This window comes from Hipposideros armiger, unplaced genomic scaffold, assembly GCF_001890085.2.
Source record: "Hipposideros armiger isolate ML-2016 unplaced genomic scaffold, ASM189008v1 scaffold_21, whole genome shotgun sequence".
NCBI lineage: Eukaryota > Metazoa > Chordata > Mammalia > Chiroptera > Hipposideridae > Hipposideros > Hipposideros armiger.
Window position 1 is genome coordinate 4,940,990 of NW_017731371.1, and position 14,867 is coordinate 4,955,856.

A 14,867-nucleotide genomic window follows, 5' to 3' on the forward strand; every position below is an offset into this window, starting at 1 on the left:
TGATTGTGAAAGTGGTTACATGGGTGTATGGTGTATACATGTTCAAAACGCATCACTGTACACTTAATATGAGTGCAATACGTTGAATGTAAATCATGTCTCAAAGTTGATTTAAAAATTAAGGAAGTGGAGCAACCAGATTTCATAAAGCTTTGCGGACCGAGTGACAAGCTAATGGCCAATCTCTAAAACACTTTCATATGGATCAATCAGCTCTAGATTTATTTGTTCTTGTGCTGATCTTATCAAAGCTGGGATTCCTGGCAGAGGAGGTCTGAGGGACTAGTTTAGGTCCTGGAAAGGGAAAAGCTGGACCATTCTGACTGACTGCCCCATGCAGTATGCACTAAGTGAAGCAGGAGTGGTCTCCGAAGAAAACTGCAGGTACTGTTAATCAGAAGAGGGGCAATGATGCCTGTAAACAAACAAACAAACAAAAACAGTTTTCCCCTGTTTGTTTTCTGGGAGAATTAAATGGTGAGGGACTTCAACCATATATATGTTCATTCATTACAGTCAAGCATAATTTTGAGCATGGACTATTTGCCAGGGGCTGTTATTGACTGGGGACACGTAAGCATTTGAGGTCTCTTTAAAGAAAAAGAGTTCATGTTAATAGAAGGAAGAGAACCCTGGTAGGAGAGGATCATTTGGAATGGGTATGGAGCACAAGATTTTTGTTTTTGTTTTTTCTTTTGGAAGTGAGAGAAGATAGAAGTTTTTATCTACTTGGGTCGTCCGGCCGCGGAAAAATTCTTTAGTAAGGAAGGGGAAGGTGGACAGAGAAGTACGTAGATTACAGAATTCACGTCCTGCCCAATCTACAGACGGAGAAAAGACTTCATCGATTTAACTATCATTGGTTCTCCCGGGACCTCCTGGGTGAGTCGGCAGAGGGAGCTATTTCCCAAGAAATCTCCACGCGAGGCCTTGCAAAGATTTTCTTGCGGGTCCGGGGAGTTCTTTTTCCGCCAGGCCTCAGTAAAGCAGGCTCCATCATTCTTCCCCATCCCCCCAACCCCTCGCCCCATCTTCCCAACCAACCACTTTGTTGCTGCTTCGCACACTCTGATATCGCTGGGTCACCCATTCCTTCGTCCCACATTTGCACTCCCTTCCTGCCACTGCTGGGGACGTGCCGTCCACTACATCTGGTCACTCGGATGCTGTTCCCAGTGCCCCAAATCCTCATCGAGGGTCGAGAGCATCTCCCGGGGACTTTGACGCGGGGGCGCGCACTGAACGTGGGTCGGGACGCAGACGTGCACTCTCTTTGCTACTCCCTGAGGTGACCCCAAGGTTTGCCAGTTTCGTGACCTATTGGCGGGTTCACTCTCAGGCGGTGGAAGCCGCTCTGGGCAGAGGGCGGCAGCGATCAGGACGCAGGAGTCGGGCCAGGCGGATCCTGCCAGTTGCAAGAGGGACTGCGCGCGGCGCCAAGCGACGCCCCCCTCCAGCGGTCACTGCCCAGGCCGCAGCAGCTGCAGCAGCGGCAACTGCTCGCATCCCAGCCCCGGCTCGGGTTACTCCTCTCCTCCTCCTCCAGCATCTCGAGCCAGACGGGGAAAACCTTATTCAAGTTTGCAGCGAGCACTTTTCCCCGTGCGCAAAACTGGGGGTCTGGAAACGCACCGAGACCGGCATCCTTTCCCGCGTCTCCACCTTTGAACCTAAACGGAGACTCCTAAGTGTCGTTCTCTTCTGGGACGCTGCTTGGAGGTTAACTGCGCGGTTTGGGACAGATTTTGTTTCTCGGCTGGCGCTGGGTGAAAACCAGGGGAAGAGGGTTGCGTTACGAATCTCAGGATCACGGGACCTGGGTAAGAGTTGGGCAAACTCAGTTCTGGCGGCCGCTGGACCTTAGCCGGGCGCTGGATGGTTTCATATGGGCGGGGGGCACATTTTCCTTCGCCAGGATACCGTGGCGCTGCGGCGTGAGGTGGGGTGAGATGAGCTCAGTCTGGGTCGGTAAACAACACGTCAAGTGTCTCAAGGGTTTGTTGTTTGCATTTCGTCTTGTTATTTGGGGCTGTGTAGGAACTTCTCGGAGTGTTTTTCATGGAGCCATCCACATTACGCGTTTTATTTTGCCTAAGTTCTGCCCTCATATTGTTCTGTGTGGGCGCATGTCAGCACTGGGTATAGAGAGCCGTTTCTGGGGAATCCGACTGAGAATGAAAAGCTGTTGCAGCCGGGCCCTTCCTTTGAGATCAGCTTTATTTCTCCTCTGGGATCTTGTTTTCTAAACTTCTTCAGTACTTGATATTCAGATGGTGCCGATAGACTCGGGATAGTCCCTCTTCCTGCGTTCCCAGCGACGGTTAGTAGTGTCAGGGTCGCAGGCTGGGTGATTTAGACCAGAGGGGTCTGGAATGCCGGGTTCCTCAGGGAATGTAAAGAGAGGCGATTTTTCAAGTCATAGTTACCTTAGAAAGATCTGTGTCGTGTTGGTCTTTTAAATTCCTTTGATCTAGGACTTTTACCCCTGGCTTAAGGAAATATTTTGTCCTTTTTTCTCCCCACTTCTTTTTCTTTCTGGAAATAAGAATGTTATCACTGAGTAAATGAAGTATGGTGATATCTTTGATGCTCCTTTAGAAAATTTCCTCAAACAAGGACCCAAACTCTTTAGGAGAAAGTTCAAGTTTGAGATTTGTATTAGTCCAAAAGTTCTTAGGTAGTGCTATGTGTGCTGTCCCAAGACAGAGGAAAATGACATTCCTTCTTGGTTCTCTGTGTCTTTCTCCTTTATATCCTGGGTCTCACTTTGTGTATGGTCTTCCCAACTAAAGACACTTCATTCCTTATGGATGCAAAGACAGGGACCAGATCATTTTCTCCAGAAATGCCCACTTCCTGTTGTGACTGCTCCAAGAGTTCAGCTTGCAGAGTGCGTTTTGCTTTGCTGCTCTGAGGTCAAAGAGTTCAGTAGGTGGTAAGCTCTGGGATCAGGCAACCTGGGGCCACCTCTGAACTCTGCTGCTTTCCAGTTGTGTGATTTGGGGCTTTACTTCACCTCTCTATCCTCATCTATAAAATTACAATGATAATAACAATGCTTACATCAGAGGGTTGGTAAAAGGATTAAGTGAATTAATGGGGGTGGTGTATTAACAAGCTTGGCAGAAAATAAGTAGGTAAGTATTAGTAATTATTATTATTATTATTAAGCTACATTAATAACTATTGCTGTATCAGGATAATAGTATAGGTTTCACTAGCTATCAGTAAGTTTTAGCTGTTATTCCTATTTGGATGGCCTTTGAAGTCTGCGCTCATGTGGGCTTTACTCCCACCTTGACATGATGTTTTGTCAAACTTAGGTCAGACACAATCTTTGCAGTGCTTTCTGCTGGGCACCCTTCACAGGAAAGACAGGTGCACATGGCAAGCCTGGGATTTGTAAAGGAGGGATCACGGTCAAGGAGTTCTTGGGACGGGCTAGCAGGTGGGAAATCTACACTTAGTTTGTAATCTATAAATTACACTGTCTTAGACATTCCTTGCGTTAATATACCTCCTTGAACCTATTTTTTTAGAGCTCAATCATTTACTCAAGAAATATTTATTAAGCACTTATTACATTTCAAGCACTGCTCTAGGTTCTATGTTATTTAAGTTCGTTGGCTTCATTTGAAAAATGGATATGCATGAGTATTTGCTTTAACCCCACATTTCAAGCATTTTAGGGTTTCGCGTACTTTTTAGCTATAATGATTTCAATACCTGTTAAATGAAAAGCACGTATTATTGAGGAATTGAACATATATTCAGTATAACCGCTAGCAGAATACTCTCTCAGAATACTTCTCCCATCAACTTCATCATATATAAACGTGTGTGGGGAGGTCGGGTAAAATCTGGATAATCTAGTGTTCCTTCTGGTTCTAAAATCCTTAAATTAGCAGCCTTCCTTCATTGGTGGTTGTTTTTCAACTTTTTTTTCTTTTAACATTTGTCACTTCCATCATTGCACATTAAAGTGAATAATGACACTGATAATAAAAAAAAAAGGAAAAGCATTTAGCTCTGCTAGTATTTCATCAGCTATTCTCAGATTTTCATGTACATCAGAAGCATGGAGAGGGGCTTGTTAAAAATAGTAGATTGAATTGTGAGAAATTGCCAAAATTTGACCATTTTTGACTTACATAAAAATGGCAATTGCATATTAGTCAACCTAATATAAATCCTAGCTCCCTCTGAGTTGATTCAGATACAGTAAATCTTGGGTGAAGTGTGAAAAGTCTGCAGTTTTACAAATTCCCCCAGATGCTTCTAATACAAACCCAAGTCACATGCTCATTTAGCACCAGTGGATTTACTTTCCTCATGATTGTCTCCTTGGTATAAAATCATATTTCTGAAATACAAACCTGATCACATCATTCTCTTGTTTAAACATCTGTGGCGGCTCCCCCAATGGTGAGCATCACTACCATCTAGTGCTTATTGAAAATGCAGATTCCAGGGCTGTACCCCTGATACAAGAGCCATGAGTCTGCCTTTAGGAGATTCCCTAGCAAATCTGGTGGGGATGACCTCAAATCACAATTGAAGAAACACTGGCTTGTAATACGAAGCCTAACCTCTCTAACAGAATAACACAAGACCAGGTTTGCGTTGTCTTTTCTGGGTTGTTTCTCTGCTTTCCTGTTCCCCAAGCCTCTAAGCCCCACTGATCTTGATCTTGTTATCGTTCCTTGGAGAATATTTTGTCTGCTTTCACTCCTCCCTGACCTAACTGTGAGGGAACTCTGCTGGAAATGTCTTTGCTCCTCTTTTCGGTCTAATCAACTATTTACTACCCATTCATCCTTCAAGGCACAGTTCAAATAAGTCCACCCCTCTGGGACACTTCTTACGTCTCTCATAAGCTTAGTGATATCTCATATAATTCCTATTCTACTTTGCAGATAGCTTTAATAGCATCTATCATATTGAATCAGCTGTGTTATCTGGATGTTTCTTCAACTGATTGGTGAGATTGTTCCAAGATTATTTCTTATTCTAAGCCTTTATCCAAATGGCTGGCACATAGTAGTTACATAATAAATGCCTAAAGAATGTAAAGTAACAATGAATGAATGAATGAATGGTAGTTGACGTTTTCTTAGCACACCAAGTGTTTGGGACAGTCACTTTGTACATACTAAGGGCTGTGGAGAAGCCAGTCAAAAATTTATAATTTGGCTAGATGTAGTCTACAAAGTGAGTAACCTGGAGTGGAAAAAGGACAAAACAAAATATCCTAAGAAGACTTATGAAACACCAGAGGCTACTGAATTAATATGACATGTTCAACATTGTGGAAGCACTATGATTCAAGAACTGAGTTGATCATACCTTTGAGATGGTTTTGGTTATGACTGTCAGGACACTGAAACGGAAGTGCCAATGCCAATAAAAAACAAAAAACAAAACCACAAAACACCACTTTTGCTCTGTGCTTTTTAGTTCATAAATACCTTTGTATTTGTTTTTGTATTTGATCAGAAACATGGTAACTCGTTCAGTACTATTTTTTTACTTAAGTACAGGACGCATTCCTAAAAATAGGTCCAAAGATTGTGCAAAAACCTACATGTTAACAAGGGATGCTGGCCCTATAGAGCCAAACATAGTATAAAATTTCTAATTATCTTGCCATTTAGACACAGCATTCAGTGTTTACTCCTTTCTTTAATTTTTCTTTCTTTAAACTTTCTATAATTTTGGTTATTTCCTCCTCATTTGAACAATAGTTGACCTGTTCAATAAATGAATGATTCTGATTAAAGATTTACCATCTTTGGCATGACTGATAACTTTCATCTTTGTCTCATTTATGTTAAGTTTATGAGACAAAAACTTTTGTAATTTATTAGGTTTTAAATGTTTTCATTTCCCACTCAATTTTTTTTTTTTTTGGTAATAATGGCGATGTACAATAACATTTGAACAAATGAACCAACAAATCGCAGGGTAATGACGGAGGTGGTGATGCTGCAAAAAATGGAATTGGTACTGATGGGCATCTCCACCATGAAATAAACCACCACCAAAAAGTTCATTCATAGGCTCAATGTGTGAGAGTTCCAATGACATAGGGCAGGAAGGTAGCAGCATTAATGCATGAAGTACAAATGTCCAGATGGTTTAGACTTAAAACAAAACAATATTAAGAACTGCCCATGATCTCAATTTCTCAAGGATGTGTATCCAGTATTTCATTTTAAAAATTAGCTTAGTTTTAAGAATTAACTAAGATTCATTGGGTTCTGTTGATTTGTCTTCTTTTTCAATTGTTTCCAAATGAACTTTTTCTACCTTAATTTAAGCTTACTTTTGTAAGTCTCTTGCCTAGTCTTCTACTGTCTTCATTCATTTATTCTCTTATCTGAATTTCCCAAGATTTTGTATTTATGTCTTGTTTCTCTTTTCTTCCCAATTTAATATTATTTTTCACTGGGTCATTTTAACTCTTTTTGAACATAGTTATTGCAGAGGATGAATTTATAACACTTAACAAAAGGATTTCTCATACCATGAGGGAAAAAATAAGATACAAACCAGTGTGACTTTACTTTATACAACTTTATTTGCAAAATTGCAAGTTGTCATGTGGATGTTACTTGATAATGCATACTCTGTGCCATTAGCCAGCCTGGAAAGTGTGAATGTGATACTATATCCTGTGATTATCGATGTTCATTTCTAGTGATTTCCTCTATTGTTTCATTTCCAGTGATTTATACTCCTAGATAAAGAAACTATGTAAAGCATTTCAACCACTTCAATTTCCTACTCAGAGGGCAATAAATTGTACCCTTCCCCCTATCTAAGACAAAGAAAACAGTATTTCAGTTTGGAAAACCTCATCTTGATAGGTCCAAGTGCAGGATATTAGCATCTGTTAAAAACATCTTATCTTTGGGAACAAAGAGGACTCATTCTAGAGAGTGACTAAGTGCCTTGTTATTAACATCCTGGCTGACCTGGATTTGGTTAGTTCTAAAACCTCTTCACAGGTCATCGTTTTCATGATGGACCCTTTAAGTACCTTTACTTCTGGTAAAGAGTCATGTTCGTCTTTTTTAAGAAATAATTTTTGATTGCAAATTGAAAATTGAAACGCACAAATTTAGCTTGTTCCTCACAGAACAAAATAGAAGTATGAACTCTTTGTTTTGGGCCCAGGGGATTATTTCTACAATCAAAAATGAAAAATATTAAATACCTACCTTCACTGATAGTCTCAGAAGGGTACTTTATTTATCTTTCTGGACAAGGAATTGATGACAAGATGTGATGTCTGTGTTCTTTAAAAAAGTAATTGCTTGGAGTTTTATTTTTTGCTTCATCAGATATTTATTAGGTGTACAGGACATAGGGATAAGTACTATGTGGAATTACCAAGGTACTTACTTGCCTTAAACAAAAGATAAAAAAATACCACTGACTCTGTAAGGCTGGCTAAGAAATGGGTGGTTCTGAGAGCTCCTCCGAGGGCTCCTTCTAGAGAGAGGCCTCTGTGTGCTCATGGAGGTTTCCTGGGTGTGAAGGCTTTGAACGAAAGAGGATTTGTGTAGATGCGAGTATTTTAAATCCTTTTTTCTTTTAAAAACTTTACTGGGGAACAATGTGTTTTTTCCAGGACACATCAGCTCCAAGTCAAGTTGCTGTCCTTCAGTCTTAGGTGTGGAAGGTGCAGGTCAGCTCCAAGTCCAGTCGCCGTTTTCAATCTAGTTGCGGTGGTCACAGCCCACCATTCCATGCGGGAGTCGAACCGGCAACCTTCTTGTTAAGAGCACACGCTCTAACCAACTGAGCCATCTGGCCACCCACCGGCAGCTCAGCTCAAGTCATTGTCTTCAATTCAGTTGCGGAGGACGCAGCTCACTGGCGCATGTGGGAATCGAACCGGCAGCCCAGTTGCTCAGAGCTCACGCTCTAGCCAACTGAGCCACCCTGTTGTCCCTTGATAGGGGTATTTTAGACAGGGGAGGGAGTACAGCATACATGTGGCTACAGGAATTTGCAATACATTGTCGAGCTATAGTGGCTAAACCAGTCTATAGGCGGGGTGAGTTCACATTTGAGAATCATTTTATAACAGCCATGCATGGGGACGTAGGACTAGACTCTGCCTGTTCCCACAGCACTGTGTGCATTAAAGGAGCCCCTCATATTACACTGCTCTCATTTTATTATGTAAGCCAGATGTGGTTTGGGACACCCTATGGAGGGAGAGTCAAGTAGAAATTGAGTCCCCATTCCATGAGAAGGTGTGAAATATGAAAACTGTTATTTCTTTCAGCCACTAGGGAGCTTCTTGGGGGTGAGGGTGGAGACAAGGCTCATGTTTCTTGTAGCATCCTCTGGTTCTGAATTCATATTGTCCCCTAAGAAGTTTAATTTAAAGATGATCTTGCCACACTACTGCGCTGTCTCTTTTAGCATGAAGTGGTCCACGCAACCATGGATATCACCTCACATCTCCTTCGCTTCATAAAGTATCACCAAACGTGTGGCTCTGAGTGGCTGACTTTCAAGGCTTGGGACGATGGAGGAAGTTCACATCTTAAAACTAAATATTGGACATGCTTGCTTTTTAAGAGCCATTTGTCCATTCCACCGCCGAAATTTTCCAACGTCCATCCTTTTCTGAAGGCCCCGGCCTCTGCCAGTACCCCCCTTTTCTCCCCGCCCCTTCCTTTATTTTGCCCATTGCTGACCTGACCCCCACATTCCTACTATCTTCTGAACAGCTATTATTATTACTGTTATTACTATTATTTAATTTCCTGTCTCCTTCGCCACATTCCTTAGCACCCTCATCTTTCTCACCTATCTTGTTCCCCCACACTAAGATTTAATTACTATGGTATAAAGTATTTGCCCTTTCAGAGTCCCCCTCCCTTAGCCCCCCAATCTCCTGTACATCCTTTGAATAAATAGTATTCAAGATCACCATTAATGAGGTGAGAAATGCTTGAGGCCTCTGTTTGGCCTGTGTTTTCAAACTTTAGCACCTCTGAGAATCACCAGCAGATACAGGCTTCCTCTAATGATTTGGATTCAGTAGGAGTGCAGAGGGGCCCAGAGAAGTGTATTTTTGACAAGGCATTCTGGCATAGGTGGTCTGTGGATGGATGCGCTATAACCCTTGTTGGGGAGGACTATTCTGCTCCATTCAGAAGGCATGACTTTTCCGTTTTTCTTTTTTAATACTTTAGTGACTTGGTCAGAGTGGGTCACAGAGAATAGCTCATCTGTGAGAACCCGTGCCTCTCAGTCTCTGCTTGGAGGGACAATGGCTGTAACACAACACTGTTCATGTGACAGCCGGAGAAAGGGGCCCATTGTTTGGGGGTTGGCTGATGCTCCCTTCTGCTCCGGCCAGCCATCCAACTGAGCTTGGTAGCCCCAAGGAAACAGACATACTTGAATCAGAGAGACAAAGAAAGGAGGTCAAGGCCTTTCACAGTTAAACTACTTGCAGCAATGTGTCAAGAGGTAGAATTTGAGAAGGAAAAAAGTAATTCCGTGGAAGCATCATTAATTTGCCGGTTCAGGAGCATGAGACATGGCGTTAGTGGAACACAAGTCTATTAGAACTCCCAATTGATCTTTGGCCAAGGAAGAATTGTTTTCTGCTATGGCTACTGACTTAATCTGATTGCAGAGTTTTATTATTGATTTTAAAAATAAAAAAGATCTCCCTTTGTCCGTGATGGGCAAAGGCACATTTCTCATCCTCTTTTCCCCAGGTTTATCAAAGACAGGTATCTATTGGGTTGTCGGAAAAGTCATGACGTATTTTTTCTGTTTTTCGTTGCAAAAATGCGTCATGACTTTTCCGACAACCCAATATTTGCTCTGAAAGCCTGCCTAAATCAAGACCTGTGACCTCAGACAATGATTCTTTGTTCCAGCGTATGGTCACCATGTATATGATGTATTAATAATTTCCTTTGGAATCTAGTTTCAGATATCAATTCTGAAGCTGAGAAATTTTTTGAGACTGAAATACAGTTAAACCCATTAGAAAGTTATTAATCTATCTGGATGGTTGTGAGGCCGGAGGACTCCCCAGATGTCATTTAGATACCATTCCTCACTACCAACTTCCAAACTGGAGGGAAAGGGTTGCAAACTTCCTGTAAAGATCTAATCCGGAGCCCAACAATTGGCTACATTCTTTGTGTCAGAGGAAGATTCAAATTCAAGGTCATAGCTTCAGCGAAGGTCGCAGAATTCTCTCACAGGATTGTTCTTTTAGCTTGATTACTTCCTTTATGAAAAAGTATGTCATTCATTCAGCCTTTGCCTCTGGGTTTCTTTCAAAGGGAAACTTAGTCCCTAGTTCCTGTGGATATTTGTAGGTGCTTTTTTTTTTTTTCTTTTTTAAAGTTAGGCACAGAATGCAGCCTTGAGTGATACAGAATGGAGAAAGCCTTTTCTGAATGTAATGGGTTGTGGAGAGCTCATTTAGTGTTCAGGCAGCTGGCGCTCATTGCTAAAGGAATCCTTTTGTCTGTGAGATAAGAGATTTTCCTGACTGGGAGTATTAGACTTAACGAAGTTTGTACCCAGGGGATCAGCAACATATGATTTGCTTGAGGTCACTTAGAGCTTCATGTAATTAAGTCTGTCATTGCACCTTGATTATAGACTATCATTGTAAATCCATTAAAGAAGGAGAAGCAAGTGGATTGCAGGGAGGCAAGTGGCCTTATTTTCTTCATTATGTTTCTACTTCTCCTTCCCCTGGCATTTTGTTTATACTTCGCTGAGTGCATATTTGGTTTTTACCAATGATACAGACGCCTTTTAAGTGGAGAAGGGGAAGGGGGGGACTGTTCTTTGCAGGTGGCAAAAGGATTGTGTGGAACGTGCTTCTGATTAGTTAATTAATTTTCAATTCATTGTCATTAGGCCTATTCATTTATCTCCATTCTTGTGATTTAGAGAGGCTCTCTCCTCAGTACTGGGAGGGATGAAAACAAGAAGGAAGCGATATGTTGTCTTTTATTGTCAAGTGGCACATTTAATACTAAATGCTCATGTCCTAAGTAGCATGTTTAATCCTAATGTTTTTTAGGCATAGGATGCTTGCTGGGACTTAGTTTTATGTCAAAATGAAAGCCCTGCCCAAAGAGGGCTTCTGAGGTGCTAACACTGCTCTATTTAATCTGGGTGCTGGTTGTGTGGGTGTGTTCATTTTGTGAAAATGTATTCAGCTGTTCGATTACATTCATTTTTTTTTTTTTGGTATGTATTCTATACTTCAATACAAAGTTCAAAATCTTTCTTTTTTTTTTTTTAAAGATTTTATTGGGGAAGGGGAACAGTGTTGGGGAATTGGGGAAGGGGAACAGCCAAGTTGTTGTCCTTCAATCTTAGTTGTGGAGGGTGCAGCTAGCTCAGCTCCCAAGTCCAGTGGCCATCCAGCCGCCCGTTGGCTGCTCGCAGCTGCTCAGCTCAAGGTGCCGTGTTCAATCTTGGTTGCCGGTGGGCATTGCCCACCATCCCATGTAGGAGTCAACCAGCAACCTTGTTGTTAGGAGCACGTGCTCTCACCAGCTGAGCCATCCTGCAACCTGTTGGCAACTCAGTGGCAGCTCAGCTCGGGCGCAGCTTGGGCGCAGCTCACTGGCCAATGTGGGAATCAAACCAGTGACCCTGTTACTTAGAGCTTGTGCTCTTAGCCAACTGAGCCATTTGGCCGGCCCCCAAAATTTTTTAAAGTACCATGTTTCATGTAGAATTAAAATTCTACCAGTGGTGGAAGATGGTAAATTCTGGGAAACCCAGCTGTTCCATACTTTGGGTCTTGGGGCTGGGAGGGCCTGGAGCTTTAAATGTCCATACACTCGCCATTACTTCCATAGCAGGAAGCACTATATGTCAGAAAGCATGGATCACCACTATCATAGTTGATTGTTTTACTGTTCTAGACACAAAATCAAGAGGTCAGCAGTGTTAGCAGAGCCTACTCTTCGGAATCTAAAACAAAAGCCCCCCTCCAGGTGGGCCAACTAGCAAACCTTCTCATTTCCATGTGCTACCCTTCCCCTGTTCCTTGTAATTTGTCCACAAAAATCAGAAAAAGGTGCTATGGATCTATGGATCATGACTATTTTTCTGAGCTTTTAGATGACATCTCTCCTGAAGTCTAACACTGGAATGCCTTTATTTTTTTTCCTCCCATTTTTCTAACTGGAACAGAGTGGTATGAGCTGTGGGGGTCTTTGTCTCATCTCTCTCACTTCTTGCAGCCATCACTTCCTGAGTTCACAATGAGCTCCAGGAGCAATACCTGTGAAGGTGGAGCAGCCGTATAAACAAAACAATGCTTCCGGCATGAGAGCAGCCTGTGGTCCCTTTTCTATCTAGAGCAGCTGGTTCTCAACCTGTGGGTCGCGACCCCTTTGGGGGTCAAATGACCCTTTCACAGGGGTCGCCGGGTACTCGTATGTGGGTGTATCTGCATGTGGGCCTGGAGATGGATAAAGGAGCAGTGTCTCGGTTTGAAAATATGTGTTTTCCGATGGTCTTAGGTGATCCCCAAAAGGGTCGCGACCCATAGGTTGAGAACCGCTGATCTAGAGGCTATCTGCCATCATCTGTGAGGGTTATTGTACTTATAGAACATCCTAGCTTTCTGTTACAGTATGGAGCTGGTAGAATCAAATGGAGAAAATAGGAACTTTTTTGTTTTCTGAAGGAGAGTTTGGCGTCCTTGGCTTTTGAAATGGTTATAGCACATCTGTGAGAGGTCTGAGTATCCATTCTATATACTTCCTTTTGGCTTTGGATTTAAAGGTTAACTATTGGTTTACATGAACACGTGATTAAAGTTGTGAGTTGAGACAAGACTTTGATGATCTGAGTCTTCTCCTGCCTGTCCTTGTCATTCACGTATGAAATGCAACTACCTGGGATGGGACCCCATCTCTGCCCTTAAAGCTTTCTGACCATGGGCAGTCCACTTAACTCTAAGCCTCTTTTCATCCTATGTAAAATGATAACAGTATATATTTCAAAGAGTATTATATTTAACATAGTGGTAAGCACATAGTGAGCACTCAATAAATATTAGTTATCATTATACCACCAAATGTTAAAATAGGAAAGAATATTAATATCTCCAGGAATAAGGCCTGCTTCTGCTTTTTTTTTTTTTTAAGATTTTATTGGGGAATTGGGGGAGGGGAACAGCGCTGGAGAATCAGGGAAAGGGGAACAGACAAGTTGCTGTCCTTTTGTTCTTTAGTCTAGTTGTGGAGGACGTAGCTTCATGTTGATATTATCATTGCGCTCTTCCCGGGTCAGGCAGTCGCTCGCCAGCCATTGGACGGCGGCTCACGGCAGCTCATGAAAGTGCACGCCAGCTGCCAGCCAGCCCCACTGCAGCCTACACCATCGCCAGCGACTCAGGGCAGCCCAGCTCCAGGTTGAGCTGTTGTTCACCATCTTAGCTGTAGAGGGCGCAGTGTCATTGGCCCTCATGTGGGATCTGAACCGGGGCCCTGCTGCTCAGAGCTGGGGTCCCAAGCCAGCTCTTAACCAACGCGCCACTCGGCCGACCCTGCTTCTGCTTTTTATGAAACAATCATCCTATAACTAAGTGCAGAAGTTAGAAAGTATGGTCTTTGATACAAAATATAAGCTTATAAGGAATTTAAAATACTCTACAAGACAAAAATAGTTAAATTTACTCATGGGCATGAGTGTTTTTTAATGAAGGTAGTATTTATTTATTAAAAAGTTGCTCATCTCAACTGTAGAATCAGGATGAGGCTTCTAGTTAATGAATTTGTTCTTCCTTAGTAAGGTGTCAGCAGAATTGAAAAGTGTTCAAACAAAAATGTGTACACAAAGGCTCAAGCAGCACTATTCAAAATAATCAAAAGGTGAAAACAATCCAAATATCCACCACCAACTGATAGACTGGAAACACCAACAAAATGTCATATAATCATACAATGGAACATTATTCATCCATAAAAAGGAATGAAGTATGATATATGCTCTGGCACGGGTGAACCTTGAAAACATAATGCTAAAAAAGAAGCCAGTCATGAAAGACCACATATTGTGCAATTCCAGTTATGTGAAATGTCCTCTAAGCAAATCCATAGAGACAGAGAGTGAGTAGAGTAGTGGTTGCAAGGGTCTGAGGGGAGGGGGAAATGGGGAGTGATGTGTGATGGGTATGGGGTTTCCTTTGGGGGTGGTGAAAATGTTCTGGAACTAGGTAGTGGTGATGGTTGCACAATGTGGTTGAAATGATGAATTTTCTGTTATGTGAATTTCATGTCAAATTAAAAAATTTTTTTTTACCTTTATTTAAAAAAAATCAGCAGATGTTTTGCATTTCAATGAAATGGATTTAGATGTTTTGCATTTATCTGCATCAGTCAGTAGATCAGTGCTCAAGGTGTGTCTGTTATGAGCCAAGCCTTTACTGCATGTTGAAGAGAATACCAGGAATGAGAAGGCATGGCCCCTGCCCTCAGCACATTGCCAGTCTGTTTGTGAAGACAGGAAAGGACGAGGAAACCGGTGACATATTTCAGGTGAATCCACCTTCATATCAGGGTAAGATGACTGTAGTTTTGGTGACCAGGCTTCTTAGAAGAGATGGGACTTTGAAAGACAAGTGAGCTTCATGTAATCAGGGAAGAGAGAGAGCTGGTAGAAATGCACGTGGCTGGGGCTAGGGTGGGCGAGGGCAGGAGCAGGCAGAGATGGTCAGAGCGGAATGTTTGTATAATGGAATATCAAGGAATAAGGTTGGAGGTGTAGGTTGGGACCAAGTTGGAAAAATTTTGAAAGCTGATGAAATTCTCCAGGCAGTGGGTAGCAAAGGATTATCA

At 42.2% G+C, this 14,867-nt stretch overlaps 1 protein-coding gene across 1 annotated transcript in view; it reads left to right on the plus strand.

Moving 5' to 3' along the window:
• Nucleotides 1-1,099: 1,099 nt before the first annotated feature.
• The window catches only part of MEGF10 (multiple EGF like domains 10), a 182,886-nt gene continuing 169,118 nt past the window's right edge, over nucleotides 1,100-14,867 (plus strand). The window contains exon 1 of the mRNA XM_019635311.1: nucleotides 1,100-1,820. The gene's annotated coding sequence lies outside the window, so the exon portion shown is untranslated. The remainder of the gene's footprint in view (nucleotides 1,821-14,867) is intronic.